Source organism: Triturus cristatus, chromosome 1_1 (genome assembly GCF_964204655.1).
Source record: "Triturus cristatus chromosome 1_1, aTriCri1.1, whole genome shotgun sequence".
Lineage (NCBI taxonomy): Eukaryota > Metazoa > Chordata > Amphibia > Caudata > Salamandridae > Triturus > Triturus cristatus.
In genome coordinates, this window is record NC_140579.1 from 1,055,674,484 (window position 1) to 1,055,691,489 (window position 17,006).

At 46.6% G+C, this 17,006-nt stretch overlaps 1 protein-coding gene across 1 annotated transcript in view; it reads right to left on the reverse strand.

Annotated features, from left to right (window-relative positions):
- The window catches only part of SCUBE3 (signal peptide, CUB domain and EGF like domain containing 3), a 1,455,403-nt gene that overhangs the window by 393,449 nt on the left and 1,044,948 nt on the right, over positions 1–17,006 (reverse strand). The gene's annotated exons all lie outside the window — the stretch shown is intronic.

The following is a 17,006-nucleotide window of genomic DNA, read 5'->3' on the forward strand; positions in this document are numbered from 1 at the left end:
TACGGCTGCCCCTGCTGTGACTTTTCCTTCGAGCTCGCTTTTTGACTCGTACCTAGATATGGTTCAGTTTTTGGTGTGCATGTTATAAACACCAAGCAAATAAATAATTTACCGCGCCACAAAGAAAGCAGACATCCTGAATTCTCGTCATGTGGCTGCTTTGCTAGAGACGGGCACCTTTCTAAGAAAGAGTCAAGGTGCATTAAAGCCAGCTTGAAAGTAGGGCTAAAGCAGGTTCATTGTATATAGGCATGGTAATCTTAAATCTATACATTGTGCCATCTCAGACAGAGAATGCAGGGAAAACACTTAAAATGTAGGACTCAGCCGTACAAGTAGAGTAGGGAGCTAGTTACACTGGGGCAAGAAAGCAAAGTAAATGAAATGTAGAAATCACACTGTTCCTCCAGAATAGGCAGCATGCACCTCTCTTTAATAAATTACAACGCAAAGCAAGCTGTCCAGACATACCATATCCAAATACTTCAACAACTTTACATACAAAATATGATGCAGTGGCCTGTAATCAAATATAGCATTGATGACAGTCAGGCAGTCAGTAGGCAAAGACTGAGAATACATTCTCTAGCAAGAAGAGTGATGGTTGCCTGAGATTCACAATCTGGTATGCAAGGGAATACAATCAGTTGCAAACAATCCTCGCTTGATGACAGCAAAAAGGATGGCTTCAGAATTTTTTGATGAATGGGTTGGGATCGTTGACCTTTTTGATGAACAATTAGGACAGTTAGAGTCCTGGCATGAGAGGTAAAGGGAAAGAAGCAGATACTAGGAAGAAAATCCTAGTTGGATTAGTTGAGCCTCAACGATGTAAAGTAGGCTTACTGAGATTGCATTGATGACTAGCAGGTACTGTCACTTTAAATGAGCAAAATAGTCAGGTGAAGAGAATAAGCCTTACAAACTCTGTTAGACTTGTTATGGTCAGTATAGCCATTGATGCTGTTCGGCATACAAGTTTAAGGTTCTAAACTACTAGAAGCTTTAGAGCATGTGAGCTTACAGGCTGGTAGCATGTGGCCACTTACTGGGAACGATTGCCTTTTAGGTGTGTTGGTTACGTTACACTTTGGTATAGAATTTGCATAGAACAATACTTCTGTGGTGTGTTAAAATAGATCAGTTTATATGCAACATAATGTCTTTGTCTACAACTGGTGTGCCAGAACTTCCAATGGACATTATGATATACACTAGGCCTGGCTGCCCGAGGTCTCTTAACATACTGAGCCTCAATTATCAAAAATGTACATATGGTACTGATCAACAAGAACACATGCTACAGCACAAGCAAAAACAAGCATTTGCAATGCAATAGGTCTCACATTATAAAAGTTTGAGCTATTGGCATTGCTGATAATAATAATACACCAATAGTTCAAACATGCAGTAATGCCAGACCTATTGCATTGCAAATGCTTGGTTTGTATTAAAATGGAAGATGGATTTAATGAATTTGCGAGATATGTAAAACTGAACTTGTAGCCTTACTCTTCTACGTCCAAATGTGTAATGGTAGGTGGATCGTGGAGACTTGGTATAAAATATCTAGAAATTAAGACATGTAAACAACTCCATCTTTGTGTGCGGAAGAGCTGAAGTGAAAGGGGTGCAGCAGTCCCAAACACACATTATTTAATCGGTAAGCAAGCAGCCGGGGCAGACCGAAAGAAGGCAAAGGAAAGCGCACAAAGCCATCAAACGCTTCTTGCTTGGATATCACTGCTGCAATCGATAGTTCACGAGGCAATCAGGCTCTGTAATTGTCATCAAATCACCCGGCAGAGATGCCACCATCTCAGGGACGGATCAATCCTATCAACAATCGCAAAGGAGACATCAAGGAGAGGGGATGCAGTGCCCATAGATCAGGCATGCGGGTGGGGGGAGAATGAGAGGAGGCTGTCCCTGGTTCTATAAAGGAAATATCAGTTCTGCACTTATATGCTCAGCACGTTTGGCCTGCAAACACGACCTCAAAATGGTAGAATAATGTCCCTGCCATTGATGTAGGGGACTTTACACAAGTGTAAACTGGCACTGAAATAATACACGGTTTTACCTCATTCAATTGTACTACTTTAATCCAAGAATTCAATCCTGAGTTGCACCAAAGGGATTCAGTCTGCAACGTGGTCGATATACAACAGATCTCGGCTGCACGCGCCCAACCCACCGAGCGTGCCCCCTTTGGATTAAGTGATGGAGAGCGCCCTCTACACTGTACCATGGGCAGGCTGTCCCGTCATAAAATGGGTAGTGAAGGATTCTCCACGTTTACCTCAGAAGAAAAAGGCGGGCCAGTATTGGCCCTGCCGCAAGTATGGCGGGGCGCCGACCCCCTCCCCCCTCGCCTGCTCTCCCTGGACGCGCCGCGGCGGGGATTGGCTAGTAGGGGCTCCACCTTGACCCGGAAGCGATTAAGGCGCTTCTGGGGCAAGGGGTAGCAGGCCGGTTAGAACAGGCTTGCCCAGTAATTCCGGGGAGTCTGTCTCTTTGTCCCGCGCTCACAGGCCTGCCGCACCCAGCCTCTAGGAGGCTGTCAACCTTTTTTGTTTTTTCTCCTCTGCAGGTTTCGAGGACGCATGGCCGGCGGTTGCTGTTCCTGTCGAAGCGGGCCGTATCGACGCCGTTGGAGTCCAGAAGCTGGATCGCCGGTTTTGAAGCGGGAGAGGAGTTGGCCTAACGAAAGGAGAGCGGAAGCGGGAGCCGGCGGGATCGAGCGAGGACGGAGCCGGCATTTTGAAGGGAAGTCGTGCGGCGCCCTGGGGGATTTAAAGTAAGGCGCGCGCACGCGCCTCCAAGGTACGGGGAAAGCGGGAGTTAGGGTCGGCATTGGAGATGGAGAGCAGCCGCCCGTGAAGCCGGGGAGGGAGGTTCGAGCCAGGTGAGGTTAAGGTCTGAGACTCTTACTCTTAAGGTTACAGGTTCAATTCCCATTGATTCTGTTCAGTTAGATTTGAGGCTCAAACATCCTCTGATTATCCTCTGATTACAATAAAAGAGTTGTTCTGGCTTAATGGCTACGCTCTGAGACTCTTACTCTGAAGATCAGGTGTGCAATACCTGGGCTTTCAATGTCACTGGGTGCTCAATCAAAAGTGTAGACAGTGGTATTTCCTTCAGTAAATTTGGGAAATATTTACAAATGGGGGGGCTTTGGATAGGGGGCAGAGCTTCCAGTTTGCTATGCAGCAGGTCCAGAATTTGATCCTCTAGTAGGGCTAAGAAATAATTCAGAGGCATTGTTGGCAGCCTTGTGGTATTGCAGGTGCCTCAAAAGGCAAGGGTTCAATCCCCAGCAGGGGAGCCAAGTTTATCTCTGACGGGCAAAGATTTATACCAATTGTTTTAAAAGGAGCTTGCAACATTAACAGAAACAGGGGGGGGGCGAGGCCAATTCAATGTGGGTAGTGAATTTCCTTGCGACATAGGCAATCTGTGGCGATTCAGGGAAATTATCTGAGCGAGGGGTGTTGCTAGAGGCATAATATAACAAGAGTGTGTAGTGCGTTGGATTAAAGATTATAGTTTATCCTTTGCATATGCTAAACTGTTTTTCACCGTAGGAGTACATAGGGGGGTGCTCTTCGTACTAGAACGGAAGGAGGCGAGACAGAGGGCATCGCGGTAAGGGGACATAGACGGGCCTGCACTTCACTGTTTCTGTGGGCCGCCGGGCTAGAGTTCACTCGCCTACCGCCCAGACTAGCTGGTGTGGCGCGGTCCCAGTTGCATGGTGCTTACGGCCAGTCTGTGTACCCCCAACGTACACGTAAGGACCTGGATAGGTCCCATTTAGGTGGCAAATAGCATTGTGTTCGCAGGTGTAATTGCTGATCAGTGTGTGGGTTACCTGGCAATGGCTAGTAAACGGGGTGCAAAGCGTCCCGCATGGAACATATGTTGGAATCTATGATGCGCAGGATGGCGACAATGGATAGGAGATGGGGAAAGGTAGAGCAAATGGGGCATAGCCTGGCGGAGCTTAGGCAGAAAGTAGATGACCAGAGTGGCCTATCAAGCAGGCCCAAGCGAACAATAGTGCCCCCAAAACCCAGAGGGGAATTAGAATCACTCCCCAAGCGGGTTAGAAGCAGGAAGGGGAAGAATAAAGACCCCACACCAAGGCAACCTCTTGGGGAGATTCCTTCTGGGGAGGGTCCTGCAGGTGTGCCAGTCACACCAGTGAGCGCTATAGCGATACCAGATGTAGCGCCAAGTGTCCCATTGAATCCTGTGCCTTCCCTGCCTTCGCCTGCACCAATTTTGGTGCCTCCGGCAGCTACCCCGGTGGTACCAATGACAATTCCAGTGGTGCCCACACCATCCCCAAGGGTTCCGGTCCTGATTCTAGTGCCCCCCCACCCCGGTTTTAGCGCCAGCAGAAGTAGGTCAGGTCCCGCCAGAGTTAGCAGCGCATATAGCGGCAGTCCTCTCTTGGTTAGGAAAGGGGGGAATGTTACCACCTTCTGTGGGCACAAAAGAAGTTGGGGAGGACCCATTAGCAGAGGCGCAGAGGATGGTGGCGAGGATTAGGGCTGCCCCACAGGGCGCCGAGCCCAGGGCTGAGTACTGCCAGTCAACCCCAACCAGCGCAACAAGAGAGCGACATTGGAAAAGACAAGATGGCGGAGCCAGCTGGAGTTGGGGCAATAGGTAAGGAGGTGGTATTGCCATTGCTGGGCACGGGTGTGCTATCCTCTAGGAGGGAACATTTAGCAAGGCATGTAACACGGGAGGTGAAGGAATTGATATGGTCTGGGGCTTATGTCAATATGTTTTCATTACTTGTGGATAACAGGGAAATGGAGTATGCAAAGAAGCAAAAGGATTGGATGCTTCCCAGTCAATGGCGGGTTGAAATGTCGAGATTCAGAGTGGAGGAGGCCCTGACCAATTGGATAAGGGCTTTCTCAGTGTTTATGGCCATAATAGCTGAGCGGTCGCCCAATCTGCAAGCAGAAATGGTGTGTTACCAGAGCAGGGTTACTATGACTCATGATAAATATGGGGGGGTAGGTTGGAAAGAATATGACATGAATTTCAGGAAGGCCAAGGAATTTGACCCATCACTTACATGGGACCGGGTTGACTCAATTTCATGGTTTGATCAGTTTGGCCCAGGGCAGCCGGGCAATGCAGGGCAAAATTGGAACAAGAGTCACACTTCTCAAGCACCTCAGCCCTTTCGGCCACCACAAACCGGGGGCACGGCCCGGGGGCAGGGAACAGGGGGGGGGGTCGAAAAGGAGTATGCTGGGATTTTAATAGGAAGACATGCACCAGAGCACAAGGCACTTGTAAATTTAGACACGCATGCTCCATATGTAATCACCCCTCTCACCCAGAATCAAAATGCCTCAAGAAAGGGAATGCATTCTCAGGAAATAGAGGGAGAAAGAAACAAGAATAGGGAAAAGGAAAAAATGGTAGCGCATTCACCCATTGACGTAAGCGCTATGACTCCTTGGTTAAACAGCTACCCAGATAATGCCACGGCTAGGATGTTACAGGAAGGTTTTTTGTATGGCTTTAGGATTCTAGTTGTTGACTATACAGGGACACCAGAGTGTAAAAATCAGCTGTCAGTGAGGTCCAACCCAGGGGTAGCAGCAATAAAAATTACAAAGTAACTGCGCCTGGGTAGAATAGCGGGTCCATTTGACCACATCCCCATGCCCAACTTTGTCTGCTCGCCCCTGGGGGTGGTCCCAAAGAAAGATGAGGGGGAGTTCAGGTTAATTCAAAACCTATCAGCCCCGAGAGACAATTCATTAAATGACGCCATCAATGAAGAAATTTGTAGCGTTAGATATGCTTCTTTTGACCAGGCTGTGGATATGCTAAGGGTTCTGGGACCAGGGGCCTGGTTAGCCAAATCAGATGTTGATTCCGCCTTCCGGCTGTTGCTTGTTCATCCTTTGAATCACCACCTGTTAGGCTTTTCATTTCAGGGGAAATTCTACATGGATATGTGCATGCCCATGGGTTGTTCTGTTTGGAATGGGTTTTCAGACAGGCAACGGGGCACCAATTTGTCATGCATTATCTGGATGACTTTCTCTTTCTGGGGTCGGCGGGCTCCCGGGAATGCGCATTGCAGGAATTTTGCGTGCTCATGTGTGCTTTTGGGGTCCCTCTGGCACCAGGGAAGACAGTGGGTCCAGCAACCACAATTGAATTTTTAGGCATTGAATTGGACTCTGTACAGGGATGTTTTAGGTTACCTAAAGAAAAAATAGTGAAATTTAGAGCTGTACTCCAAAAATGTTTGTCAAAAGATAAAGTGACACTACACCAGCTACAACAGGCAGTGGGCCAGTTGAACTTTGCGCTACGGGTAATACCTATGGCACGACCTTTCTCCCGTTCCATCTCACAGGACATGACAGGCCTGCAAGAAAAACATCATCACACAAGACTGTCGTCTGAGGTTCGCCAGGACATGCAGATTTGGATCGCATTTCTGGAGGGTTTCAATGGCAGGGTAGTGTGGCCCGGTCCCCCCACTACTTCCGCTGAGTTAGGTTTATGGACTGACGCTGCGGGCAGTGTGGGATTTGGTGCCATACTCGGGAACGAGTGGGTGGCACAACATTGGCCGGTTTGGTGGGTTTTGAGTGGTCTGACAGCCAACATAGGTTTCCTTGAGCTTTTTCCCATTTGGGTGGCATTGACTGTTTGGCCTCATCATCTGCGAAATCAATCGGTGATTTTTTGGTCAGACAACATGACAGTGGTGGAATGCATCAACCAACAGTGTGCACGGTGAAAAATGATTCTCCGCCTGTTGAAAGAGATAGTGCTGTTGTGTATGAAACTAAACACACAGTTTAAGGCTAAACATGTCCCGGGGGTGCTGAATAATGCTGCTGACGCACTCTCTCGCTTCAAGATGCAGGCTTTCAGGGAACACCTGCCATCTGCAGAGGCAACGCCAACACACTTCCCGGAAATACTCTGGCAGATTGGTGCCCCCAGCTACAGAACCTCGTGGCAGCTAGCCTAGCACCCAGGACCAGGAAAGCTTACGAAGGGGCGTTTTGGTCCTACTGCGCGTTTTTGGGGCAGGACTGGGCGGCTAGCTGGCATAAGACTGGGGTATTCCTCGTGTACTTAGACAAGTTGAATAAAGAGGGGCGCTCTGCCGCGACAGCCAGGCGACATATAGCAGCGGTTTCTTTCTTTGCACAGATCAGGAACACAAAAGACCCCACGAATAGTTTCATTGCAAGAAAGGCATTGAAGGGGTGGCGGTGCCTCCAGGGGGTGGCTCCTGACACCAGGCAGCCGATTGGTTTGGAGCGGATGACTGCACTGCTAACAGCCTTGGGTGCCATTTGTAGCTCAATAGGGGAGGCTTCACTATTCAGAGCTGCCTTTGCCTAAGCTTTCTATGGGGCATTTAGGGTGGGGGAACTGGTGGCACGCAACAAGCAGGATGTACAAGGTGGCCTCCTACTGGAGCATGTGAGGATACAGGGAGACGCTTTGCTAATAACCATTAGAAAATCTAAAACCCATCAGGAAGCCCGGGGAGAAGGGATGGTACTTCACTGGGCACAAAGCAATCCATGCTGCCCAGTTATGCACCTAGAAGCCTACCTCCGACAGAGGAATAGTGCGGTAGGTGGGACATTGTTGATACATGCGGACAGTACAGCGCTTACCTTGTTCCAATTTAAAAGAGTATTGGCGATGGCGATTGGCAGGACAGGTTTGAATCCAAAGGAATTTGGGACTCATTCATTCAGAATAGGGGCTACCACAGAGGCAACAGCTAGGGGGTTGCATAGCAGCAGTGTAAAGAGGATTGGACGATGGGCTTCTAATAGTTACAAGCGCTATGTGCGGCTGCACTTGTTGTGAGGGTACCATACAATTGTGGACTGATGCCTGTCCTGTTTAGTTTGTTTACTTTCAGTTTCTCGAACCTGTCACGCAGGGGGGAAACTGTTGTCAGCACAACAGCAAGATTCTTCACAACGGCGGCCACAACCACGGGACAAGGGAGCACAGGATGCGTGGGTCATTGGTCATTCTTATATACGGCGTATGAAAACTGTTTATCTTTCAGGTAATTACAGACAAAGAGCAGAGCAGGACGGTTTCAAAGTTTCTTTCCATGGGAAAGGTGGCCTCTGCCTCAATCAGTTTAGGGGTTATGTGACAGATATTTTGAATAGACACAGCCCTCCACCCACATTAGTTATCCTGCATCTATGGGGGAATGACCTGGTAAAACTGGGGAGAAGGGTCTTGATGGAGGACATAATCTCCGAAGGAGGCTGGTTAGCTAAGGCGTGCCAGGGCTGCACCATAGTTTGGTCCCAGATGATACCCAGATTCAAATGGAGGGGGGGGAAATTCTGTGAAAGCGTTGAATCACTCGGTAAGGGCGAATCAACAATAAAATAGGGAAAATTGTTCAGGTCCCCTCAGTTACAAAACATTGCACATGGGTGTGTCAGGGGAGAATCGTGCTTCTTAAAAGACGGGGTCCACCTGACTAGGTTAGGCAATGAGATGATGTTAGAAAATATCATAGCTCGGCTAGGGAGTGTAAGGGCTGGGCATGACCTTTTAGGGCAAGAGGAGGGGGGGGCAGATAGTCGGGCAACTACGCTGGCCTGTGGCGGTAAGGTCATGACTGGTGAGCAGTAAATTTAAGGTCCTCAGGGGGCGGCGCCATTCTTGGATGGGGTCGCCCAGGGGGAGGGACAAGGAGTCTCTCCTATAACTCCAGGGGCGGTACATCCGGTTGGCTGGATGGGTGCGGGGAAGGGGGGGGTCACGCTTTCTTTAGGCTGGTTGGCCACCCCGCACTGGCATGATGACGTCACTAAATGGCGCAAAGTGCAAGAGCCCCCATTATTAACGGAGTTCAGGGAGTGTATGAGGGTAACCGGGGGGGGGGGGAAGTACCCTCTCGGTAAACAGGCCCTCTGCGCATGCGCACTCCTACGGGAGGGCGTGGCTAATTGATAAGGATCTGACACCGGTTAGCGACCTTGCCGTAGGCCCAAATAGGATACGCAGAAAGTAATTAATGTATGATTATGATCCAGATGTTAGATTCGGATAGGAAATACTCTGTATTAGAAATATGTTAAGGTTAGCCATCTGATATCTGTACATATGAATTGTAATCAAATGTCATGCTACGTTTCTGCGTAAATTGTGTAAATATTGTTTAATTCAATTTTATTTTATTTTCATGTTTTAATAAATACGGACGGGGGTTGTACGACCCCCGCCTCCAAAGAAACTCCCCTCTCATGTCCATCATTAATAGATGTGGTTTATGCACCAGGCGGGGGAGGGGGAAGTTCGGTAGTCCCAGGCCATAGAAAAAGGCGGGGCTGGTATCGGCCCTGCCGCAAGTATGGCGGGGCGCCGACCCCCTCCCCCCTCGCCTGCTCTACCAGGAGCGCCGCGCTCCCCCGCGTCATTATGACGCGGTGGACGCGCCGCGGCGGGGATTGGCTAGTAGGGGCTCCACCTTGACCCGGAAGCGATTAAGGCGCTTCCGGGGCAAGGGGGAGCAGGGGGCAGGCCGGTTAGAACCGGCTTGCCCAGTAATTCCTGATAATAGAGCGGGGAGCGCGGGAGTCTGTCTCTTTGTCCCACGCTCCCAGGCCTGCCGCACCCAGCCTCTAGGAGGCTGTCAACCTTTTTTGCCCACCCACCATCCCCTGTAGCAAAGTGGTTATTGTGTTATAAAGTTGACAGTATGATTTTGTTCCTTAGGCTTTTTCCCGTTTACAGGTCACCAATCGTCGTATTTATTTGCTATTCCTTGGTCAGGCGGAAAGGTCATGACTGGTGAGCAGTAAATTTAAGGTCCTTAGGGGGCGGCGCCATTCTTGGATGGGGTCGCCCCGGGGGAGGGACAAGGGGTCTCTCCTATAACTCCAGGGGCGGTACATCCGGTTGGCTGGATGGGTGCGGGGAAGGGGGAGTCACGCTTTCTTTAGGCTGGTTGGCCACCCCGCACTGGCATGATGACATCACTAAATGGCGCAGAGTGCAAGAACCCCCATTTTTAACGGAGTTCAGGGAGCGTATGGGGGTAACTGGGGGGGGGGAAATACCCTCTCGGTAAACGGGCCCTCTGCGCATGCGCACTCCTACGGGAGGGCGTGGCTAATTGATAAGGATCTGACACCAATTAGCGACCTTGCGGTATGCCCAAATAAGATACGCAGAAAGTAATTAATGTATGATTATGATCCAGATGTTAGATTCAGATAGGAAATACTCTGTATTAGAAATATGTTAAGGTTAGCCATCTTATATCTGTACATATCAAATGTCATGCTACGTTTCTGTGTAAATTGTGTAAATATTGTTTAATTCAATTTTATTTTATTTTCATGTTTTAATAAATACGGCCGGGGGTTGTACGACCCGAATTTCTTCTCAGTAAATATGTAGAAACACGCATCACTGTGACAGAAACCAACACACACGCACCCTTTGGTTTGGGCACTTCACGATCTGTAGATAAACCAGTCAGAGGCGTGGGAGCACCCGTCTGCACTTTGGCCTGGACCGTGCTCGCCAGTGGAGAATTCTTCATCGAACCAGGTCGGACGGACGTTGTCCGCAGCGCTTCCCGCAATGGGCTGCAGTGAGTGCTTTGAGGCTCGTCAAACGTGGACCTCCCGAACCCAAAGACGCAGAGAGGGCCTCTCGACCCACAGCCCCTTCTGATGACTTGGGTGCTTTCACATTCCTAGTACTTGGCCAAGTCACTCTAATACTTCTATTTTCAAAATGGCTAAAGACTAGCTCTACTCTTAGCGCCTAAAGCAGAAACAGGTATTTGTAAGTGTAAGACCGTGTACCTGTGTCTGACAGTAGAACCATTGCCCATTGAGATACAGCGACTTGCCCAGGATCACACATTTATATGAAATCTTTTTATTAAACAAATAACAAAAGACAGTGGCATACAAGCGTACATTTTCTTTCCGCAAGGTACAGTGTTGGTCACAAATTATAGCAGTTGTGTAACAGCGTATTCACACTATTGTGCTGTCTCAGTTCTGGGACTGCTAAGCATTGCTTGTTCTTCTAGGGAGGGGGCCAGTGGGGGCTCACATATATTCCCATGGTATACATTCCATTTAGTCCATAACTGTATCCATTTTCGAGGACATCCACGGGCCACGTACACCGTTTTTTCCCTTGCCATACACCAGTCCATGTCCTGTTTCCAGGCACTGAACTTTGGTGGCGCTGTCGCTCCCCAGTGCCTGGCAATGTTCCTTTTGGCGACCATCTGCCCCAGCGTCACCCAGGTCCTACCTCTTGTGTTTAGGTCCGTGGGCTCCCAAATATTTAGAAGATATCTTTTAGCCTCAGGCCGCAGCTGCACCCCCCAAATCTCCTCCATGCATTCATGTATTTTCCCCCAATACAGGATCACACATTTAGTTTAGCAAGGAATCCGAGATCAGGGGCTAGGATTTTGATTCCACTGCATTCGGAACCCACCTCAGTGCCTAATTTAAACCTAACTCCCACAAACCCCGCTGTGTTCATGCCCCTAAACTGCCGCAGAGCCCACACCACACCCGCCACATGCCTGCCAGCTATGAGGGTCCTGGGGAATGCGGTCTCAGTGGAACCACTGGCATGGCAGCCACAAATACATATTACAGAATGTTTTGTTCTTTTTAGCCACTTCTCTGCCCAGCCCCCACATTCGATGACCACACGACCATTGTACTCTGGATCACAGTTCCCATACTTTGCTTTACACACTTAGACTGCAGTCTTAAACCTCATGCTGGAAAAGGTTGTAAGTCAGAAATTGCTGTCAAAAATATTGTCTGACAAACATTGTGTCCTAAATATTGTTTACAAAACTAACACCCAATTGGGTGTAGATTTTCTATCATTTTTTACAATTGTATACAGTGCAAACTCGACCTGAATTTATTGGAGCGCTTTTTATGAGCACCAGTCACGTTACACAAAGAGACATTCATTTTTGGTAGACAGGGGGGGATTAAGTGATTTGCCGAGAATCACAGGATCTGGTTCCCGAGCTCCGAAGTCTGAAGCTCTGGCCATTACGCCACATCCTCCAGTTGGCGATATTTTTGCAAACTAAATTCAGAACAAAACATTCTTGTCAGCCTATACTTAGTTCACAATGTTCTGGCTCCATTCCGCTGGGAACCACGATCATGTGAACCTTGCAGTGACCTTGCACAGGTTATTATGCACATAAGCACAATCATTCAGTGCACATAGGATTTTAGACAGGGTTAGCTATACAAATTTTTATAACCCGAAGAAAATATTACAAAGCATGTGCCCCCACACATGATAAACGCCAACATCAGGCCACAATATTTATGAAATTTTTGTAGAGCGCGTGCGTGACACAAAGCATTGCCTCAATTTCTTTACCATTATAAAAAGTCTGCAGAAGCAGCAGAAAAATATGCAGGTTCCCGCAAACACCTCTGCAACCATTAGTGACTAACCCCACAGTTCTGTGTAGTGATAGTTCTCACTCTCCATTGTGGGTAAGGGTAAAACTTGTGCACACACTTACTGGTGCAGAGTCTAATACACTGTTCAAAAAAATACGCACACACTATCTCGAAGACTCTCAGATGAAAAACACATAGTGCGCCTCAAAACGGCCTAAAACCTAGACAAGATATCACTGTCTTTGAATAACTTTCATCCCTACATCGCCACGTGGTGGTAACAGTTATCCAAGGTCGGTCGGTCGGTCGCGTCTCTAGAAGGGATTTTTAAGGTCCACACACAGTCATTTAAGTATTATAAGCAGAAATAAGGCTTAAGGAAGGGTATATATATTTTCCTGCTGCATTTATTGCTCGGTGTTGAGGCACATGGTGAGGGGGTGGGTGGCGGCAGGGCAATGACGTATAGGGCATCTACCCCAAATACACCTCCCTCAATCCATCCACGCCACTAAGGTTGTTTACAAGAGCGGTTCTAGCATGAAGTGTTTTTTTTAATGATTTGTTATCCACGTATCAACTCTGCAAGATTTCTGAAAACTCTAATAAGGACTGCACGATCTGTAGAAAAACCAGTCAGAGGCGTGGGAGCACCCGCCTGCACTTTGCCCTGGCCCGCGCTCGCCAGTGGAAAATTCTCCATCGAACCAGGTCGGACGGCCGTTGTCCGCAGCACTTACCGCTATGGGTTGCAGGGAGTGCTTCGAGGCTCGTCAAACGTGGACCTCCCGAACCCAAAGACGCAGAGAGGGCCTCTCGACCCACAGCCCCTTCTGATGCAGGCCACCAGACGGACATGGGTGCTTTCATGGCAGCTACAATTACAGCGTCTGGTAACCAAGGATTCCATTATTTCCAGTTTGACAAACACCCACGTTCTTATTGTTTATTTTATTAGTATGCCTACACTGATCATTCCATCTATGGAATTCACATCGCATGCGATATCCCAGTCAATAACAACAGAACATGTGTTGTACTCGGAACACACCAGCGGGCGCAAACGTAATGGTTAAGTTTACTCACCGCCACATCAGGACCCAACGGGCCGGACAGCCGATGGTACCCAAGTACACAAATCAGCAGAAAATGAAACCAGCAAACAAAACAACGCCAGCGGTTCTTTCATTTAGTTGCTTCACTGCGAAATGGATCCCCAAAAAAAAGAAGCTTGCGAGTGATGCACGCGCGCCACAGCGAGACGTGCTTTCAATTATCGCGCCCGTGTCTGGGCACGATAATTGAAACCACATGGCCTTTGGTGCGCGTAATAAACACCAATAGGCCATGGGCAGAGCAATGCGCCCGCCTTTGGCCTATTGCGTGCCTTCTTTGTGTAAAACATGGACACAAAGGCCAATCGCGGAAGCCAAAAGGAAAAGCACACGCACTGCGATTCCAGGATCCGTTTTGAAACCCCACACAAAAGGGCTCTCGCTGCGCGAGCCCTAAAAAGGCTATACTGATCTGCAGCACTATGCATTTCAGACTAGTTCATTCAGGCCATGCTCTTACCATTATGGCAGAAACACAGTGGCTTCTTGATATTTTCAAAGGAATTACTCCCTGGGACCCTCCTGAATAGACCTTTTGTAGTTATTTCCCAACTAAGTCATTCTAATTGAACGTAGAGAGATGAGTCCTGCAAACAGAGAATGAGCAAGCTCCACATTCAGTGGAAATGTGACAGTCACTCCCAAGACACTAACTACAGTGTGATTACTTGCACTGGCACTGACAGTTAATGTGAAATCTATAGTATAGTGCCCTAAAAGTAAAAACAAACGTACACTAACCAAAGCACATGAAAAAACAGTATTCTTATAAAGGTATCTCCCTGTCTTGGAAATGGCAATTTCAATAATTTCTTTCCTCTTAAAAGGTTTCCTGTTTAAATCCGTCCCTTCCACAGATCACTTGCTGCTTGGGATAGAGGGAAGTTGTCATACTCAAGTCCATATCTCTCACTTATGGGGCCCATTAAGCAAATCCAATAGTCTCCTTCTGGACAAAAAGGAGCAGTCACACTCAGTTATTCCACTTGTTTGGTGGTATTTAAAAGAAAAATACTATCCTCCTTGGGGTTATGACTTTATAACCGTTCAAAAATGTCTCACTCTGTCACTCTCAGTTCCATTCTGATTATCTGAAAGATGCCTGGGCCTCAAAGCAGTCTCATATTCAATGATTCCTTTTTCCTTGTTAGCTATTAAAATCACACCTTTTCTGGCCATCAACGTCACTGTCTTTTGCATCTAGTGCACATCCAAGGAGTCTATTACACTGAAAACCTATACTTCACCCAGGGCTCATATACATGTTGGCATGTAATTCCCTTCTAATCAGGGGTATTTCATATTCTCTAAATAGTATTTTGTTACTGGATGAAGAGGGTTGCTCGCACTTAACTATTCACCTCGCACAGGCTTGCGCCTCACTGTCCAACACTCACATAGTCTTTGCTTCAAATCACCTTTATATGCAAATATTACATTTGCATTGTAGTATGTCACAATTCAAAGCCAATGTGTACTGAAGATTCTCTCCCCTCCTCCATATACTTCTTCTTAAGGCCTTTGAACCACTACAACACCTATGCATATACCTCGTGATGAAGGTTTCCAGAACTCAACATTTCTGCTCTTTTCTTCGATATTTTACCATCAACTTATTCCATTATTAAAAAAAGGCTCTAAGATTAAAAGATTCTCGAAATCATGGAATACTTCCCTCCCTCCATCTGTGTCTGACATTCAAAATATTCCTTATCACAAGGTCTCATAAACTCAGACAGACACTCAAGTATCCATAGTGTTCGTCCAGACTTATACATTCCCTCACTAGGCAGATGTCCTTCACTATTCTCTCCCAGACCCTGAAAAAAGAAAGTTTGGGAATTGTAAACATAACTATGGAACTTTACATACTGGTCACTACCGCCCTTTAATTCCTAAAGGTGTAAACCAATCATCAATACTGAAAATAGTGGCATTAAGCTGCTATATTATGGAATGGAGTAATGCATAGCAAGAGTTCAAGCATTAAGCTCCAGCAGAAAGACTAAGGACGAATTGGCATTTGGCCTTCAGAATGATAGGTATTGGATGAGACAAACAGAATTCTGCGATCATATAATTTGGTGTTTTCAATCATGTGAAAATTACCTTTTATATCCACAAATGCAGAAACGTTTTTTTGGGATCAAATGTCTTAGCTGATTTACTGTTCTATTACTAGTCCACAAAGATATATTTGCGACCCAAGATTTGTAACCTAATACCTTTCAGAAAAAGCGGATGCACTCCAAAACCTAAAATGTAGATTGCAAGCCTGAGACATGTCTTATGTAAACCGGAAGCATAATCAAATCAGAAGTGAACTACCTTGAAAGGTTACCTTTCACATTCAATAGCCTAAAGGAGGCTTAAGGGCTAGGCAATCTGAGTAATAAACTGATGAGTGATTAGAGTTGGGTCGAATTTAGAGACAGAAGAAGTACAATTTCATAGCGTTAGTTTGCGATGTTAACAGGAACAATAACTCACACACACACACACACACATATATATATATATATATATATATATATATATATATATATATATATATCCACCACAAATCCCTCCAGCACGGAAGGGAAGAATCGGGTCGCACTCACGTCTGGGGTATTTTGCAATTTTTAGATTGTATTTTAAGTTATAAATTTATCAATAAGGTATAGGCAGGCGATCTACGCATTTCGGTCTTAGCATAAGACCTTGTTCACGATCAAGATGGCAATTGACAACAACAGTATTAGTACTTTTAGAATTTACTGATGTCATTTCCTGTCTCTTTTTTTTCAACCTCTTAGCATTATGGGATATGTAGTCCTCATAACTTGTTTTCTATATTAACTGTGCACAGTGAAAAAAACTATTATTAACTTAAACATTATGTGAATTAGTTACATATGAAACCAGAAACTGTTTGTTCACTTAATTTCAAAACATCATTCATGACTTAGAGTTATTCTCTCTTACTTGATCTTATTTCCGGCCAATTACTTTATCAGTTCATTGTCATTTATATATTCAGTTTTTCAATAATGAATTATTTTCTTTTCTTTATTTATGCTCTGTAAACGGGTGTCGATAACCTGCACACCTTCAAATTAAAGGTAACTGGTTTTAAAAAAAAGTAAACCTATCTATTAAACGTGATCTTCTGTTTTGTGATAGGTGCTGCCCTCAGTACAACCTGGCTAGCCCCCACCAGGTAACATAAATATGTCAAACATAACCTGTCTGAGCCTGAGGACGCACTTTGCACATGCCCAGAAACTGGTGCTTACTAAATCACATCACATCTTATAACAAGTGAACCATGTATATGTCACCATTTCCAACATAATTTCAAATTCCTCAACAGTGTATCCAGTGATAATACACAAAGTGTTATCCAAAACAAATTATTAACCAAAAAGGAACT